This window comes from Lycium barbarum, chromosome 3 (genome assembly GCF_019175385.1).
Source record: "Lycium barbarum isolate Lr01 chromosome 3, ASM1917538v2, whole genome shotgun sequence".
Classification (NCBI taxonomy): domain Eukaryota; kingdom Viridiplantae; phylum Streptophyta; class Magnoliopsida; order Solanales; family Solanaceae; genus Lycium; species Lycium barbarum.
The window spans coordinates 44,217,260-44,237,120 of NC_083339.1; positions in this window are offsets into that span (position 1 = coordinate 44,217,260).

Consider the following 19,861-nt stretch of genomic DNA (forward strand, 5'->3'; position numbering starts at 1 on the left):
TGTTTAACACTTCAATACCAATCTAAGGGACGTTATAACTCTTTCCCAAAATGCCATTAAGTCATCATTAACCCGATACTCGTATTTCGCTAGTTCATTCACTTGCGTACCAACGGAAGATTTTTCCGAGGTGTAACACATGTACACCAAAAGAGTATATACCAAAACGTCGGCTCCGAAAGCAAGAAGAGCACTCCAAACCGCAGGATGGAGATCCTATACCGGTGGGTCACCAAAACAAGAATCTGTACCTGCGGGCATGAAACGCAGCCCCCCGAAAAGAGGGGGTCAGTACGAAATATGTACTGAGTATGTAAAGCATACAACACAGAAAGCAAAGTCACAACTGAAATACGATATATAGAAAGCGAGCCCAATAGCCAGCATACTAAGGAGTCGTATCCGGCGTACAACAGGCAAAAGAAGTTCCGGAGAAATCAACACGGCAATCGGGATGACAAAATGTTTGCTTTCTTTTGGAAAACATCTTTGTTTCACACACATAGAAGAATCAACGCACAATTTCCGCGGCCATAAGTCCAGCGGTCACAATCACACATACCGCGGTCAAGTATCCAGCGGTTTTCTATCACAAGTTTTACATACCGCGGTCAAGGGTCCAGCGGTCTATGTCGGCATAATCACAAGTGCGGCAGACGCGGTCAAGGGTCCAGCAGTCAATGCCACACGTCCGGCATGACGCGGTCAAGGGTCCAGCAGTCAATGTCGGGCACGCCACGGTCGAGGGTCCAGCGGCCAATATCACATATGCGCATATTCACATAACCGGCCCGGGACTCGGTAACACAGAAGATAACCAGACAAAATGCCAAATTATCACTTTCCAAACATAATCACACATGCCAGGATCATGCATCACACAGGACTCAGGTATACCAAAATCATATATCGGAAAATAAAGAAAATAAGTAGTTTGTCCAGAATCTCAAGGTAAGATTTTTAAAAACGCTTTAGATGTCAAAAACATTTTATAATGCTCATGAAGGTGGTCATAACACCTATCATATAGTGAACAGCATAATAACCAGGAGTTACCTGCGAACTCCGGACAAGAGTACATTGGCTAAAGCCGTACATCACATGTCAGGGTTTCGGTCCCCACAATTGGGTCAATAATCATTAAAATCCGTCTCGGGATAGATAAAATATCTCCCGTTTAGTAGTCGGAATAATAACCATGAGTTCCCTTGACTTACCGTACGGGAATAAGACAAACAAAACAATAAGAGAGGCATCGGGGATAGCGGGCCCACCTCGGGCCAAGTCGAGGCGGCGGACGAGAATCACGACCATTAGACTCTACGGAGTCATCCAGGAATGTTTTAGAACGATCGGGTTACATTTGTAAAAGTTTTGGAAGTCCAACCACTTTTCTAGTAAAATGCACCTTTTATAATTCAATTCTATTGAATGAATAGTAACGAAAACTAATCTCGGGTTACGATGAGCAGGATGGTCCCCGAGGCTGAAATCTCAACCTAGTAGACCTAGGGCATGCCAAAGAAGGAAAGGATAAGCTTTACATACCTTTTCCGCCCTTTATACGTCTCCAAAATCGAGCCTCAAGTTCGTCAAAAATCTACAAATGGTCAAGTTTGCCAAATGTCAAATTCAAGCCTTTCAATAGCCCAAGCTTGTTACATACTTGCCTACCGAAATTTCGGCAGCATTTCCCCTATATATATGACATCCCCGAGACTTAGCTCGGCTCAATATATCAAAAACAACAACAACAACCCATTCAACAATATACATAACTACCACAAATCGCACTAAAATGCAAAGATTCCTCTTTTCTTCATAAAGCAAAAACCTTCATTTCAACTCTAACCATTAAATTCCTTCACTCTCCTCACATATCCATGATTACAACAACCAAAATATTAATTCAAATCAGTCCATCAATTTCAATTAAAACAGCCCCTCACCCATAAATTTCAACAAAACAACAAACGAGAATATAATGTTGTTTCCTCCGTTCTAATTCGTTAAAACTCTAAATAAACACTTTAATAACATAAAAGGAATTTTATAAATACCTTATCAAAAGCTCCACCACGAAAATTTCATCCCCCAAGACCAATATTTATCTCAAATTGAAGGCAACGCAACGTACAACGTTTTTCTCTTCATGAGCTTCGGGATTCGGAGCTCGGATTTTGATCAAAATGGCTTCCTTAGCCTAGGATCTCTCTCTCTTTCTCTCTCTCTCTCTAATGTTTTTGGAGGATATTAGCTAAAAATGATCAGCCCTCAAGTGAATTTGCCATATATATTAACGTTAATGGGCCTCATGGGCCGAAACATTAGTGTTTGGGTCGGGTCCAAACTTGCTGCCCTGCCAGCCCAAATTGCATCGTCCATATTTCCTTATCCAAATATCATTTTGACGAGCAGTTTGTTGTGTTGGAAACTAGACTCGATGAACTTCATTTTAGGCTTTTGAAACACCTTAAAACTCCTCATATACTAGGAGATATGCCCCCAACAATATGGGCTAAAAATCTGGTCCGAGATTTTACTGAACTTGTTCCGATTCATTTTGTTTAGATTCGTTTATCTTCTAATCCTCTTCCAACTCTCATGTAACCTCTTATACATACATATACATACCCATATACATACATAACAATCCATACACATCTCGAAGGGTCCGGAGAATCACCATAACCTTAAACGTAACTGGAGAACTTACGAAGCTTCGACGAAACTCCAATCGCAAAAATATATTCATATCTTTTATCCATCTTCTATATCATTACTAATAATCTCAAATACTTTAAAAGGGCACTCACATTACCTCATATACACTCATAACGCGATTTCAAATCCTTTAGGTTACGATGTCACCTCGGGATACTTAAGGCAACCATATATATAACGATATTTTTACTAACTCGATTAACTTTCCTTGAACTTTCTTAACTCATTCTTTCTTGTCTTAATTAAAATAGCACAGACTCTTACGGGGTGTAACAATATATATATATAAAGCATGCATAAGAGTCCAATCAAAAGTCACACTATATCGGAGTGACGTAAGGTCGGTAGCCTCCGATTGTATTATGGAATAATCATCGTCGCTTTGTCTCACCTTGGAGGAACACATATTTTAAGGTGAGACTATAGATGAAAAATAGAATTAAGAGAAACATAGAATAGGATCGTAAATCTCATAAGGCATCAAGTCATGTATTTTTGGGATCTCAAAAGAAATTAGTCATCCTCCATGAATGAATTGAGAAATCAGTAAATAACTCAACATTCTTATATCGTCGTTGGAATCATAAACTAAGAACTTTTAAGCATGGATTCATTCTCATCATAGTCATCAAAATGATATTCTCACTTTTGACATCATCGTGGTCATTGAAAAACATATCCTTCGTCGTTATCATAAGAACTCACATAATCACAACCTTTGGTTTTGAAAAATAGGAGTACTTAGGAAAACATTTATGGAATATCAAGAAGGAAATCATGCTTTGGAATCTGGGACATTTAACTTTTGATGAAGAGGAAAATACGGAAACATTTATAAAACCATAATCTAAAGATCATGCCTTTGAAAGAAGGGCGAGCCTTAACATACCTGTAGGATAATTTCTCGACTTCCAACTTACTTCCCGTCTTGCGACCCTCTTAAGAATCATTCGTAGCCTCGTAATCTACATATATAACCATTCATAATACCATTAGGATCATCGTCATATGCTCGTCTTAAACACTTAATGAAAGTCCTTTTAGATTCTGTCAAAATTCAGGCAGCATTTCCCCTGTTTATGTGCCTAGCCCGAAATTCCAATTCAATAACCAACAACATCAACAACAATACCAATAGTCGTAATATCATTTCCAACACCAACATATGTCATAAAACAACCCACTTGTGATACGACTATTTAATAATCTTTATTTCCGTAAAGAGGCTGAAATTAATACTAACAATATCAATAACAACATCCTTAACATTCTTCAAGATGAACATATACATATATCATCCAAAATTCTCTTCAAGCCTCCATCCATAATTCAACAGTATCAAAACAACAACCTACAACTCTATTCTTGCAATTATTCCTTAATCAAACTTGATAAAGAGAGAGATTTGAAGATTCATACCTTGTATTTACCAAAGTAACAAGATCTTCAATTTTCACTTGCTCCCAAGCTCCTCCAACTCCAAAATGAAATCATAATCGCGCCTACGCGTTGCTCGGACCTCGATTGATATTCCATAGCTTGAATTTCACTCAAAATCCTCACTTTTATGTGGGATTTAAGCCCCTTTAGTTGCTGAATTTTCTGGAAAGTTTTGGAACATTTTGATGATGAAAAATGGGGTTTTGACCCCTTTTTATAATTGGGTTGGCCGACGTACTGTAGCTATAGCAGTACTGTAGCAGTGCTGTTTCTGCGCGACAGTTCAGTTTGTAACGTCTATAATTAATTCTCTACTCCGAGGTCCTATCAACGAGCGGTTTGTTACGTTATAAACTAGACTCGACGAACTTCATTTTAGGATTTTGTTAAAACTCCAAATATACATGGAGATATACCCCTCCAAAGTTGACTAAAAATCTGTCCAACATTTCTCAAGTTTTCGTCGAACTTATTTTCTTCAATTCGCTCGACCTCGAAATATTCCGAAACTCTCCATACCTGATATTTATCACTTATTATACTAATAATGGCCATGTTCTCGTGTTTCAAAATACTCTTTCCCGATTACGGCTTACGAGATAGTAATCATCCTTTATTTAAACAATATACTTAATAATGTCTCGTTCCTCATACTCCAAAGTTATTTTGCCTAGTCGTAACTCGACATACTTACATTCAAATTTAACTAGTGCTTCTCCGGGGTGTAACAGTTTTGAAGTCAAACGAAAAAAAAAAGTGAAGTTCTTAAGGCCTTCTAAATTCGTCTAAGTCTAGGACAGTCTGTACGTATGACCTGTTTTCGGGTACTTGCGTTAGGAATTTGTGAAAACCTCCTTCTTGAAAGTTGTATCCCTTTGAAATACCTTTCCAACGGTATATTATGGGGGTCAAGGAGACATCTGTACAAAAAGTTATGATCATTTTACTGAAGGAGTACAGAGCAGTCCGTTCACTGGTCATATTATACAAACTACTTATACGGCCCATATAATTTTATACGGACCGTATAAGTCGTCCGTACTTCATGAAGCTTCAAATCGACGTTCTGTTCAGCCATGATAAAATATGGTCATATTATACGGACCGTATAATATGTACATATAACTTCCGCCTCACTTTTGTATAAATTCAAGCCTTGAGTTCTTTTATTTCATTATTCACAATTCCAAGCCCTAGCAACAATCCAAAACATCTAGATAAGTCAATCCAAACCCTTCCAACTCAATTCTAACATATACTCTAATAATCTAAGCAAGAAATCATTGTTCATAAACTAGGGTTTTCAAGAAAACCCATCTCAAGGTTCAAGATTTCAAGATTTTGGAAATCTTCTTCAAAGTTAAAATCTTTAATTCAAGTTTGGAGCATTACCAGGTATGTAGAGTTACTATCTACTTGTGGGAACATCATTGTTCTTCCCCACGCCTCATAATCCATAAATTATGATTCTCTACTAAAATTAGGGTTTCTACACCATGTTCATGACAACCCTAGGTCCATGTCCATGAATAGATTATGTATGAATTGCTATTATTCTATCATTGTGTTCTTAATAACTTCATGTGATTATTGAGAATCAGTCTGTAATCCATGAAAACCCATATCTTGTATTCCATAGGTTCTTGCATGCATGTTTTTAACTAAGAATGATTATTTCATGAATATCCTACATGTCTACAAGTTTTCATGCGACTATATTATATAATTACTTTCATGCCATGATGCAAGATACATACATGCTAAATACAAGTTATTTCATGAAACCATGTTTACAAGTTATTTCGTGAAATCATGATTACAAGTCAAGTACAAGTTAATTCACGAAAATCATGGGCTTCTTAGCCAATTATATCATGCTCATGTTTTTGGGAGTTGCACGAATTACCGAGAAGGCTCAGATAGCCTGAAACTACGTAGCCACCGTAGGATAAGGATCGCTCCGTCCAGTTAGGACGATTCCTTAATTTACACTGAATGGATCCATCAGACACGTTACCACCTTATACCCTGGCAAGGTATGGGGGCTCTGCTGGTCCGGCGAGGTACCAGACTCCACGTACCCACTTGGTGATATCACATGGTCGGTTTATGAAATGCTCTCCCTACTTATCATGTTTTACTTATATATATATGTACCTATGATCATGCTCATGTTCATGTCCAGGTTTTCAGTTTCAGTTCTTATCATGTTATTCCATGTTCCATGTTATTTCTTTCAGTTGCTTTACATACCAGTACATTCAATGTGCTGACATCCCCTTTTTTTCCCGGGGACCTGCATTTCACGATGCAGGTACGTATTTACAGGACGCCGCATCTTCTCAGTAGGATTTGCTCGTATCAGCTCATTGGTGAGCCCCGTCTCATTCGGGGTTTAGTCAGTTATCTTTATTTTACTAGTCATGCATTTAAAGGTACGCTGGGGGGCCTTATCCCAGCAAGTACATTTTCTAGTCAAGATTCACGATTAGAGGTTTTATAGACTAGTCAGTTTAGTTATGTTAGACATGCAAGGTGTTTAGCCATCTTTGGCTCAACTCATGTTATTTTCGCATTTATGATTTAAACAACTATTTCATTAAATTATTATGACATCTCATGTTTTATAAAAGCTCATCACGTTCATGCTATATTTCCGCTCATGTATGCCTCATGATGATTCAGCAAGTCATGTGGTTCGCTCGGTCACATGCAGTATGGCACCGATTGCCGTGTTACGCCCAGGCCATGGTTCGGGACGTGACAGTGTTGTCAAATCAAGCAGGTCATCTATGACTCATATATTATGCAATATAAGTTAGTGTCATAAAAAGCGGTCAAATAATGCAGCATTGTGTTGTCAAATCAAGCATAGTGTGTCATAAAAAGCGGACAAATAATGCAGCATTGTGTTGTCAAATCAAGCATAGTGTGTCATAAAAAGCGGTCAAATAATTGAGCATGATGTTGTCAAATCAAGCAGGTCACCTATGGCTCATATATTGCGCATTTAAATTTCGCATAATATAAGTTAGTGTCTTAAAAAGAGGCCAAATAATGCAGCATTGTGTTGTCAAATCAAACATAGTTTGTCATAAAAAGTGGTCAAATAATGGAGCATGGTGTTGTCAAATCAAGAATAGTGTATCATTTATGGCTCATATATTGCGCATTTAAATGTTGCGCAATATAAGTTAGTGTCATAAAAAAACGGTCAAATAATGCAGCATGGTGTTGTCAAATCAAGCATAGTGTGTCTAAAAACTCATATTTTGCGCATTTAAATATTGTGCAATATAAGTTGGTGTTGTCAAATCAATGAGTAGTATATAACATGATTAACGAATAACTAGCATTCACATTAAAACGAGTTATCATGTCATTCTATACCTAATTTGTTGATATTGGTTCTATTAAATGTTTTACCTAGCAGACATATTCGAAACAATGGGTAGGACCTGGGAACTAGATGATGATTTTAAATATTCAAATAACCCGAACAACATATTCAATCGACAATACAATAATACAATGAGAGAGGAGGGGGACTGGCGTGTCAGGGAGGCTGCAGCACTGGAACAAAACTTGTGCTTATTAGGGCTTAAACGCCCAAAAAAATGTGTTATGTCAATGCCTCGTGACACTCCACAAGAGTTGAATTTTTCTCTTAACCGTTTTCGCGAAAAGAACAATCGGATGAAAATACGTTGCCTAAGGGTATAATATGGTCAACATGGTTACGTAAGATTCAGATCCAAGTGGGATTCGGACTGTGAGATTTCCGATGAAGATTAATATTCTTTTATAATAAAGTAAGTAGGTAGGGGTCATAATGACCCCCCTCCCCCCCGAGGGTACTTGGGGGTTTGTAACTATATAAGTTGTCTTTCATTTGTTATTAGACTACAACATATTCAATGTCGAATAGTAGAAATGTAGATTGGTCTTTAGTCCTTCCAAATGATTCGAATAACAGTGGTGATGATAGTTCAAATCATAGGAGCTATTCCAGTGAAGCAAGTTTTCTTGATAACAATGATTTCAAACTAGAAGATTTGAAACCTCACCTTCTAATAGAGCGTAATGATGATTTTTGCAGCGTGAAATATTCAGATCCACGAGAATATTTTTGCGGGTTACGCTGAGAATGGGCATATCGGCATGCCGAATCAGAACATCTTGTTCGTGACTTGGAAAATCTCAACGCTCAAATCCCAACAAGGTACTCAATAACCATGCCCCAAGTAGGTCTAGAAACTTGCGAGCTTGCCATACAAAGGATTAGAAAAGAAAACAACAGAATGCTAGCTAGACATTGTAGATTTTACATGCTAAAGTTGGCTGAAGAACAAGCATAGTATGTCTCAAGAGACCCAAAATATTGTTATGAGGACGATATTGAAGACTTCTATTCTGATGATGATTAGGGGTTATTTTGGTTCACTCTCATAGATTTTGGGTCATTTAAGTTTCGGACTCATGCGGTTAATTTGTGTTTTTAGTTTATGATGAAGTCATCAATTTAAATATTTTTAGTATGTTTTTAATTTGCTTTGATTCTTATGGTCTATTATTAATTTATATAATCTTCTTAGAGTTAATAATACATAAAAAGCTCAACAATTCACAATTTAAAAAAAAACAAATTAGTACATAAAGGGTGCAGATTACATAATAAATGAAAACGTGCAACTAGTAAAAATAAAGTACATAAAAATAACAAACCAAATAGAAAATAAATAGAAATATTAAACTTAATAAACAAAATACATAGAAATAAACAACAACAACAACATAGCAGAAATAATCTTCCAAAATTTCAGTTTTTCTTTCAAAGCATTTTTCTTGTGTTGAGTGTCTCTAAGGTTAGCCTTAAAAATCTTTATTTTCTTTGAAGTCTTTTAGCAAGACCTTCAAAAGGTCAATTTTTTCTTGAGCTTCCATAAGCTTAAACTGCAAGTCAAACTTCACGGTATCTCTAGTGGTACGTGAGGTCATGGTATCTCTATCAACAGGAGGCTTTTTAATCTCTGCCGCCACCGTTTTATCCACGGGAATGCTATCTTCCCAACGAAAATGTTTGCAACCGCCCATACCCTATAAACATTACAAGAAAATCAATTTTTAAAGCAAAATACGTAGATAATGTGAAAAAAATTTAAACCCAATGCCAAAAACGGCGCCCCGGATTATCTAGGGTCCTTGATGTTCTTAGCTTACAATAATGATCACATTCACAAACATTGGGTTCTATAGCAAAGTTTGACGTTTCAGAGCTTTGAGACATGATTTTTGGGGAGGGGGGGGGGGGGGGACTAAAGTATGTTGAAAGAGTGAAAATGGAGGAGGTGAAGAAGAGTAACTTGGAAAAATGAAGTTGTTAGGGTTTTTATATAACACCTATTGTAGTGCGCAATAGGGCTAAACTGTAAAATTGTAATTTAGTCCTATTGCGCACTAATAGTTTGGTTACTTTTTTTTTACTGGGTTATTTTGATCTCAAACCCATTTTTTGGGTCATTTAAGTTGCGGACTCAAACAACTTGTGGACTTGTTATAGTGTTAATTGAAGTAAATCAGGTAATATGTTTCCGATACCGCTTTTAACTTTTTAGTAAGTGTGAGTTCCCATTAGTTTTCGTCGTCCAACCAAGGGTATTACCGTAAATTCACCACATGTCTCTTAGGGGTCCTTGCATTAATCCCTACGTGTTAAATTGTCCCTTCTACTTGGATTCTCCAGTTCTCTTCTAACAAATGTTTCCCCCCTTTGTTGTATTGGAATAGATTGATTGTTGCATGTGTTACCGATTGTGTTTTGTGTGAGTTGGTTTGTCAATCATTTTCTTCTACAGTTAGTCAACATAAATTTAGTGTCTTGCGTTAACATCTTAAAAATGCAGAGTATTATATACCTTGTTGTCCATTCATTTGCTCTAATTGTTACTCTGTACTGTTGCTTCTGCTTTCTCACTTCTTAGTTTGCAATCTAATTTCCCCACTTTGGGTTGATTGGCTTATGCTGTATTAGCGAGTAATGCTGATGCTCCTTTGTTTCTTTTATTATGGGAATTTTATGGATTTGTTTTTAGTTTTTCTATTCTTTAGATCCTTTTTTCCATACATCTTCGTATTTGCACCTAATTTAGACATGCATGCCCCAGAAATATATATTTAGGGGCTTGGTCCGGTACATTCTTGTGACTTTGTATTCAAGGGTGTTTTTTTTGTGATGGCCATGTTTGTGTCACGACCCTAATCATCGATCGTGCTGGCACCTACCTTATTATCACTAGTAGGCGAACCATTACCCGTTAACCCATTAATCATTAGCCAATTTCAACTTCTTTAATCATTTATTAACAATCAATAGATAAGTGAATGAATGAATAAATAAAACAAGTCAAAAATTAATAGACAATATGCGGAAGTGTTAACTATTACACCCCCAATATCTGAAAGTTGTCGTACAAAGACTCTAACTAACAATGTCTAAAGATTGAAATATATCTCAAATATAATAACAAATAATGTCTGGAATAAAAATAGACATCTGGAAAGAGAGATCTTCAGGTGGCATGACATGGATAGAAGCTCACCCTTGGATCTGATCGAGCAATCTAGCTTTAAGCTAGAGATGTAGTCTGGATGAAATCTCTGGAACATAATCTGCACTCAAAAGGGGTGCAACAAGATAGTATCAGTACAAACACTATGTACCGGTAAGCATCATAGCCCGACTAAGATTAGTTCACGTATATAAGCATAAAATCAACAAGATAAATAGATAGACACTTAATATGCAATCCAAGTCACAGAATATCCCATAACAGAGTCACAACCTAAGATGAAGCTTCTAAACCACAAATCTGTCCGGTTTCAATAATCTCACATGATAATCACAAGTCCAAGTTCCTTCAATAGGTAGAGTCACTAATCCACAATTTAACTCAGTCAATGGTCATAATTATATCACAACAGCCGTTTCAGTAAACACACCAAAATCAGAACTAAACGAGCCATATAATAATACAGAATAAAATGTAATGATGTGCAATGCAAAATATGATGATGTGCAATGCAATGTAATGCAATGCACCGGCCAAATACACACTGTACACACATGCTACTGATGTCATAACTTAGTAGTCATGACCTGCAGGAGACCCATGGTGTCCATGTACCCACGTTCCGGATCCACTCCTCGGACTCAAGCCATAAATCCTCCGCCCCGGAAAGAACCTCGGTCGCGGATCCATATCATGTACCACTCGTTTTCGGAACGAACCTCAGACTACGAGCTCACAACTAGGCCACATCCTCACCCTCAGTCAAATGTGCCTTTACATATGTATAGTAACACTGTCACATCACTCAATGATCAATTCATCAAATACCATGTATCAAATAGTATCACAAGTTCAACAAGAAGATTATATTAACTTATTCACTAATTTCACATCACAATGTATGTCTCAACATATTCCAGTTCATTAGTATGTATAGACTATGAACAATTAGCAATATCAATATCAAACACAAGGCATCATGCCACAAGTCTTCATGAATCGTTTCCGAACTATTTCCATCATGTATGAGTGTATGAATGCATAAATGAGTGTAAACATGGTAAATCAATGCAAACCAATAAAGCAACGGTGAAGGTACAAGTCACAAAGCCACAAGTCATATCAAGACTTGGATCAACTCAGCCATGAATGAATCATACAAACCGTCTCAAACAACATAAGAGTCTATGCCCCTCTTTACTTCCTCATATAGCAAGTACTCCTTACAACTAAGTCTTATATCACCAAGAAGCTGTACTCTTCTATGTATTATCATCAACAGTAAATCATACATTAAGTGTTCATCTACATACTATCATAAATATATAAACCATAATTCAGGTCTAAACTTAGCATCCTTCCTTTCTCCGATGATATGTGTCACAATAAGAGAGAATTGAGTACAACACGACAATTTAGGTCATAAGCCTAATCACAATGATAGGGAAACGAGCCACCATCAACAACAATCAACTTAATAGAAATCCATCCCAAATCGCCACAGTATGAATACAACTACACCTCATATTTCAGTGCATAAAGTAATGGCGAGGAGCCCACAAAATCAGAAGTCATACCAACCTAGCTAATATGCAACCAAAACACCATGTCCGAAGACGTAATCATGCTTTCTCCCATCAATTCTACACAATACATATGTTTCGCTAATCAAAGTCCAACTAAAGTAAGACGTAACCTACCTGAAATCCAGAACAAGAGCCACGAACTACTCCACACGAGTCTTCTATTTCCGAAGCGCCTCATAACGGTCAAAGTCTAACAATATGATGCTAAGTAAGCAACAAACCATGTATTTAAACAAGAATAACAATTTGGGAAAGAAGACCCACTTAGTTCTACCCCTTTCAATGGATGAAACCATCCTTTAATGGTGAATTTATCATAACTTCTATCTCTACACTCATTAACCTTCAATCTATGAGTTTCTGATCAATTTACCCTTTCAAATAGATTTTAGGACAAAATTTCCATTTTTCTTAGAACCCTAAGTCTCAACATGCAATTTCAACCATAGGAAATCAAATTCCCTTGCTAGAAAGTGATAATCTATACTTCTAGATGATTAATCAACAACAAAATCAACAACCCACCAATTATTTAAGGGTTTACTAATTCTAGGGTTCTAGGATTTTCACCCACTATTGATGGACCTTAAAATAATCATGGAACTTGAAGAAGAAAGAAAAAGGAACAAATAAAGATGGGGACTTACCCTCCAAGATGCTTTCACCAATGAATGGAATGAATTATGCCTCTTTCTCTCTTGAAAACTGACTTTGGGGTCTTGGGAATAATGGGTAAGAGTTGGGGGATTAAAATAGGGCATTCTGCCCCCCGTCGGCCACTGTAGCGGTCACCAGACCGCTGCAGCGGTACCGCTATAGCGGCCCTTTGGTCGCTGCCAGCGGACCTGCTGGAAGAGCCCGAACGAAAAAGGGCATAACTCCCTCATACTAAGGCGAAACGCGACGATTCTTTTTGCTATAGCTTTATAATTTCGATACGGATCTAATGGTTCAAACCTCACCCAAAACAAAAGGTCAGATGATCAATCTGGAGCCATTTCTATCCACAGACCTCCGGCGAAAACATCGAATACGAGCACAACAAAACCCAAACCAATCTGCAACTCATCGGAACCTCACCAAAACTTGTGGACAAGTTCAAAATCATCATATTAACATGTTGGAACTTTCAAAACATTGACACGGGGTCATTCCAACCCGACGTTGACCGTGGTCAACTCTAGCTCGCTTACTTAACTAGTTTCTCCATCAACGACTCAATTTACACTCGAACCTTGCGGAAACCAACCCAATGACTTCATTAAGTCATAGATCTACTAAAGGTACTTGGGGAAGGGTCAACAAGGTTAAATGGGTCCAAACACTATAACGACTAAACGGGTCGTTACAGTTTGTAACAGATGTTGAGCATGGTCCTGACAGTAAAAAAGATTTCTTACCAATCAACCTGAAAAAATGGTTGTTTTGTGCTAGATTACCAAGTTATGATTTCTTTAAATGGTTCAGAGGATGACAACTTGAAAAAGAGCGAATGAGAGATGAAATTATTGAAGATAAGATAAAATCAAGAGATAAAATATGATAGAAATCAAACATGTCATTCCAAAGTTAATTAATTATTAGAAATCAAACTCGTGTATGTATATAGGCGGGACATGGACCGGTGACGTGGCATGCCTCTATAGCCTAGAATGCTAGTAGTTATTTATTTATTTTGTCAAAATTTTGGCACTTCCTCGCTTATTTTGTTTATTTTCAACTTGATTGATTTCAAAAAGAAGTCATTACTAATGAACTAGAACAGGAAAAACAAAAAAAATTGAAACAGTCACAGCCCTCTCTTACGAAACCAAAACGGCTTGCGTTCTTTGTATTCCTTGTAGCGGTTCTATTTTTTCTGATTTGTATTTGCACTTGCCTCATTTAAAAAGGAAAGTGCCCCGGGGAAGTACGGTTGTTAATCGTATCGGGAAAAAGGAAAAAATATACTTCTACGCGGATGGTGCTCTAAATGGACTTTATTTTAGAGTCGCCACCTAATTTTTAGGAAATTAGGAAAACCAGTTCGAAAAGGGTTCATTCAAAACGGTTAAATTTTAAAAGAATCATAATCTAACCAAAGTTTGAGTAAGGGTTCTGCTGATCCCCCGGGGAAGGTGTTAGGCACCCCAGTATTAAGGATCCGTAAAATACGGTTGACCTACGGGTTCAAATAGTATGCCTTTGTAGATATAAATTGTTTGTGATAAAAAAACTGCTTTTGTTTATATTTTCGCAAATCAAGATATGTCATTTATGCAAAAATACTCACTTTTCAAGAAAATGAAAATGATAGAGTTTAGCCTAAAATTAGGCGTTTTGGGTTTTGGACTAGAACAATTAGGTTAAAACCCCAAGGCGTTTACCTAAGTAGAACACTACGTAAGCCCACCTGAGTTTAGAAAAAGGTTTTTTAGTTTTATAAAAAAAAAAAAAATCATTTTTTGGCATAATATTATTATCCATATTTTAACCATATTTTATATTTTTTAGACTATAATCCTTTTAGTCCAAGTTAATCCAAAGAATAGATTAAGTCCAATTTTGTCCAAAATGTTCATATGCACGGTCCACAATCATTTTCGTCTCTAGTTCCGCAAAATTAATCTAGTCTATTATTTTGTCCCAAAAATCATTTTTATATGCTAATAATTGTAAAAATCAGTTTTATATTTAGAAAACGGTTTTTTGGCAACTCTAATGCATGAAAATTTTTAAGGGTTCCAATAAATCACATTTAATCAATTTTGACAAATAAATAATAAAGAGATAGGGAGTTGGGCCGACCAAACCCAACAGAAAAATGCATAAGTAAATATTTCCGCTCCAAATTATGCTCTAATGTCTTAGTCCTTCCATGATAGGGGTGGACTAGATCTAGAAATGTTAGTGGGCCTCGAAAGACCCACCAACAAATTTGAGAGGTCACAAAAGATAGGTGTATAAAATATTAGTAATAGGCCGAGGTCAATTATCTAATTTACAAAGCCAAAATGAAGTACAATGCTTTTAAGCCAAGCCCATAATTATCATACTTTTAAATAAAAGGAGAATTTATGCAAAAGGCTCAATAGTTGCTATGAATTAGTAACAAACTCATAAGAACTAATTTTTTTTTAGTAAGTTTCATAACTAGAAAATGTTAATTTTGACATTACATAATTTTAGCACAAAATTAAACATATCAGTTTTAGTCAAATAATATGTGACCCCCCCCCCCCCCCCCCCCCAAAAAAAAAAAGTAACCTGTGTCTTGGCAGAATAATTAAAACAACTTATTACATTCCATTTAATGAGGGCACCAATTAATAATCCCCATAAATAAGCAAAAAGACAAATCCAGAGAGGATAACTTCCTTATATAGTTCATCAAAAAAAAACTTTCTATATACACACACACAAGTATACAAACAATCTATGTTCAGAAAGAATGTGCGCATCTTTTTAAAAATAATAAAAAAATATATTAGATGTATGTTAAATTAGTAACCGTGTATTTTATGTATATATATATATATATATATATATATATATATATATATATATATATATATATATAGAGAGAGAGAGAGAGAGAGAGAAAATATATGACATGTCTTTTATGTCCCAAGTATATATTGCTGTAATTAAATTTTAAGTGGTGAATATACCCCAAATATGTTATATATGAGCATATAATTTTTTTAAGCTTTTCATAATTATGACATATTTTCTGGTATAAATGTTTAATATCATAAACATACCTGGAATATACCATAGATTTTGTCAATAATTTTGTGTATTAATTAAGCATAATCATGCATATTCTCAAAGATCTTACTTATATTGTACTTATACTATCAAAATAAAATAAAAACATGCTTTTTATTATGTTTTATCATCCAACCCCTAATTTAGTGGTATTAGCATTTGTGGAAAATAGGGAAGAGAGAGAGAAAATATTATTCTAGCATTTAATCCGAATTTAGTTTGGAAAGAGAGAAAAGAGGAAAAAAGAACTTCTAGCATTCAATTCCTAATTTAGGGGGAGAAAGAGAGTAAAATTCATCCCTTCGTTTGGGACATTACTCATGTTTAATTATTGGCTAAATCTGTTATATAATATGTTATTTTTGAAATATTTAAAAAGTTCTAATATTAATGCAAATAACTTTTATAAAATGAATTGCAACGTAAAATTCCTTTTTTTTATATATCAAAAGCTACCAATATTGAATAAATCATACTAAACCTACCAACACAATATCAAAATTCTAACTTAAGCTACTCTTTTTCTTATTTTTTACCAATTTAACTAACCTAAAATCACTTAACATGTCTAAATCAAACTTCTAATTTATTTTCATTTTTCAAATAGTAATAAATCCATAGGATACTCACTTAATTATGTAAATAAAGTTAGACTAGCACATAATCTTTTCAACTACACAAGCATCATAAATAACATATAATCATAACTAAAAATGAAATAAAGGATGGAATAAGAGGTTACCTTTTGATGGGGCAACCTAAAGATCAAAAGGAGGGATTGAGTCCACCAAATTCAAGCACCAACACTTCACAAATCTTTGAAAATCCCTTTGTCTTTTTAAATTTTTCGGATGATATACGTATTATTCTATGTATATATATCTAGTGTATTTATATTTTTTGTATTTTTAGTAAGAGTGTGTATAGGCTACTAAGTTTTTTTTTTTTTTTTTGGGCTAATTTTCGAACTCTCTTTCTTTGTTTTCTTTTTTCCTCTTTTGTGTATGGTTTCGATAATGGGTTTTTAGGTGGTGAAAATGGTGAAGGTCAAAAATGGAGAGAAAGAATGTGGTGATATATTTTTTTATTGCTCATCCGTGACCATTTTCTAGGAAGATGATGATGAATATTTTTTGTTTTCTATTGTGTGTTCCCCATCCCCCAAAATAGAAAGATAAAATTTCCCCCTTTTTTCTCTCTAAATAAAAAGTGACCTCTCTCATTTTTATTGTCCATCCCTTCTATTTGTAGGCAAGCCGATTTAGAATTCTATGGACAAAAATAGGCCATGTGCCATAGCTTTTTCCCCCAAAATCCTTATTCAAATTTTCAAAAATCATCCAACTAAACATTTAGAATTCTATGGACAAAAATAGGTCACTTGGCCGTACTTTTCCCCCCAAAAAGACCTTATCCAAAAAGTAACAACAAAGGTACTAATGGATAAAATCCCCTCCTTATTTTTTGTAAAAAATGTAGCATAGTTTTTATATAGTTTTAGGTTAATTAGTCTAATATGACCCTCGTAAAATAATATTTCGATGAAATAAAAATCATAATACGTTGTTTTAAAACACGAGCTTCAAAAAGAGCCCAATATTGATATACTTCTGAGTAATATTTAAAAAAGTGAAAAATGCGGTCAAAATGAGCCGTAATTCATACGTCATTTTAATGAACAATTTTTTTCGAGTTAGACAGAGCGGGATATGTATCTTCTTTTCAAATCATCTTTGTGAAAATAAATAACTCGTAATTTCTTGTAATCGTTAATTTTTATGGAATAATAATTATACGTCAACTTTTGCAATTTTCACGGGATTTTTAATTTTTTTTTAAGGGCACCTTTACTCCGTCTTGGACTCAAAAAATCTGAAAATTAAAATACGCGTTTTATGAGGTGAAAAATAGGTGTCAACAGCTGCCCCTTTGGAGTTCGAGGATGGCAAGACCATCCTTGAGCTGTGAATTTTTACAAACCTAATTTTTACCGAATAATAGAAAATACAGCTTTCTTTGCGCAAAATTTCGAAAGTATGGCGAGACCTCGGTTTCTGGGCTTCCGACATATCTCAGGTTACACAAGAATTAGGCCGTTTGTAGTTCTGACTCTAGGAGGACTAACACATAAAGAAACTTTTAAACTATCTCAGGGTGTCCTAAAATAATCATAGGAATATGGCCGATCCTCGAAATTTGAGTAGCCTACATATCCCTGGTTTTGGGAATCAGGCAAACTGTAGTTCGACTTGATAACCCAAAAAGGAATATCCCTTTATTAGGGAATCCCTTTGACTATTTCCGGTTGGGAATCCGAACCGGAGGTGATGTTTTGAAAAAGATTTATTAGTGTTGATGATTGAAGTGATTTTCCAATCCTTGGTGTAGAAAGCTTGACTCTCGCACATGATTTTTGACCGGTTTCCTAAGAAAAGTTTCACGTTTGCTCCGCATGTCTTGAGTATGGCTCTTTTGCTCCAATCTCGGTAGCTTTTAGCCATCTCTAAGTGTCGAGTCCTGCGTGTTAGTGATTTAAATTTTTTTATCTTTATCGTAAATGTCATACCTGTACGACATTCTTTCCATCTGCTTTAAAGGTTAACTCCGTCATTTTCTGTCATTTATCCGACTCTCGGCGAGCGTTCATCCGTCTTTTCTTCTTTTCCTGTAAGTGTGTGCTTTTGTGCATGTATATTTTTGAAATAACTTTGAATAATAATCACGATACTTTAGTTGGCTCTTTTCTCGTTATTTTCATATATTCTCATTTTTCAATGATAACTTTCGTTGGGATCTGGGCCGGGCTATACCGCATTTTGCGAAACCTTCACACCCCAGTTCGGTTGTCGTTTTTGTAAGCAGGATGCTACTAATGAAAATCATGTTTTCAAGTGCGGGGTCATTTTTGTTTCTTATGACATCTGCCACCCCTGAAAATTTGGACTCACATCATTTTCACACACTGCGGTGACTGTCGCAAATCTGGTGTCGACTGCATCGTTATCCTCATACGAAGTCTGCAGTATACCAGTTCGGGACTACATCACTTTAGTCAAAAATACCCAAATGTAGACTGCACATCAGAGTGCAGTATCAGATTCCTTTCATGATGACTACTAACCTCTGTGTCCAAAATTACAATATTTAGTCAGAATATTCAAGTTAACTACTGCATACTCAAGTGTGGAGCCTTTTATCATGAATACCACTATCCCTGAAACAGGATTACGTTCACTTGAAATAAACTGCAGTAGCGACTACAAATCTTGATGTAGGAATCACATTCGTATTTCAACGATTGTGGACATCAACTTTGGAATTATGCTACCTATTTTTGTCTATATATATGGATGACGATTCAACCCCTTCAGCCTGTTGTCATTTAATCCATATCGTCATCCTGAGGAATGAAGCTTACCTCGGTGGCAAGACTGACACCTTCCTTTTTTGACTCCGGTGAAGAATACCCGCCCGTCAACAGGGTTCACATCTTTCGAAAGGACTAGACTCTATTGTGAATATGACATTTCAATGCCGATATCAACGCGTCGTCTTCAAATCACAGATTGTCAAGATGAAAATTGTGACCACCCTTCGGGTCAAAATTAATCCAATCTTTGCTGACATTCTGTGTCGACGATATGAAATTTGATGTCAGAATTACGTCACCTGATTCAGGTGAAGACTGTGCTTACCAAATTTAAGACTTCTAATCAGTCATTGTATCAAGGCAAGCCATGCGACGTCTAGCCGGGGTCTCAATACCTTGATACAATATTGTTTAGTGGAGAC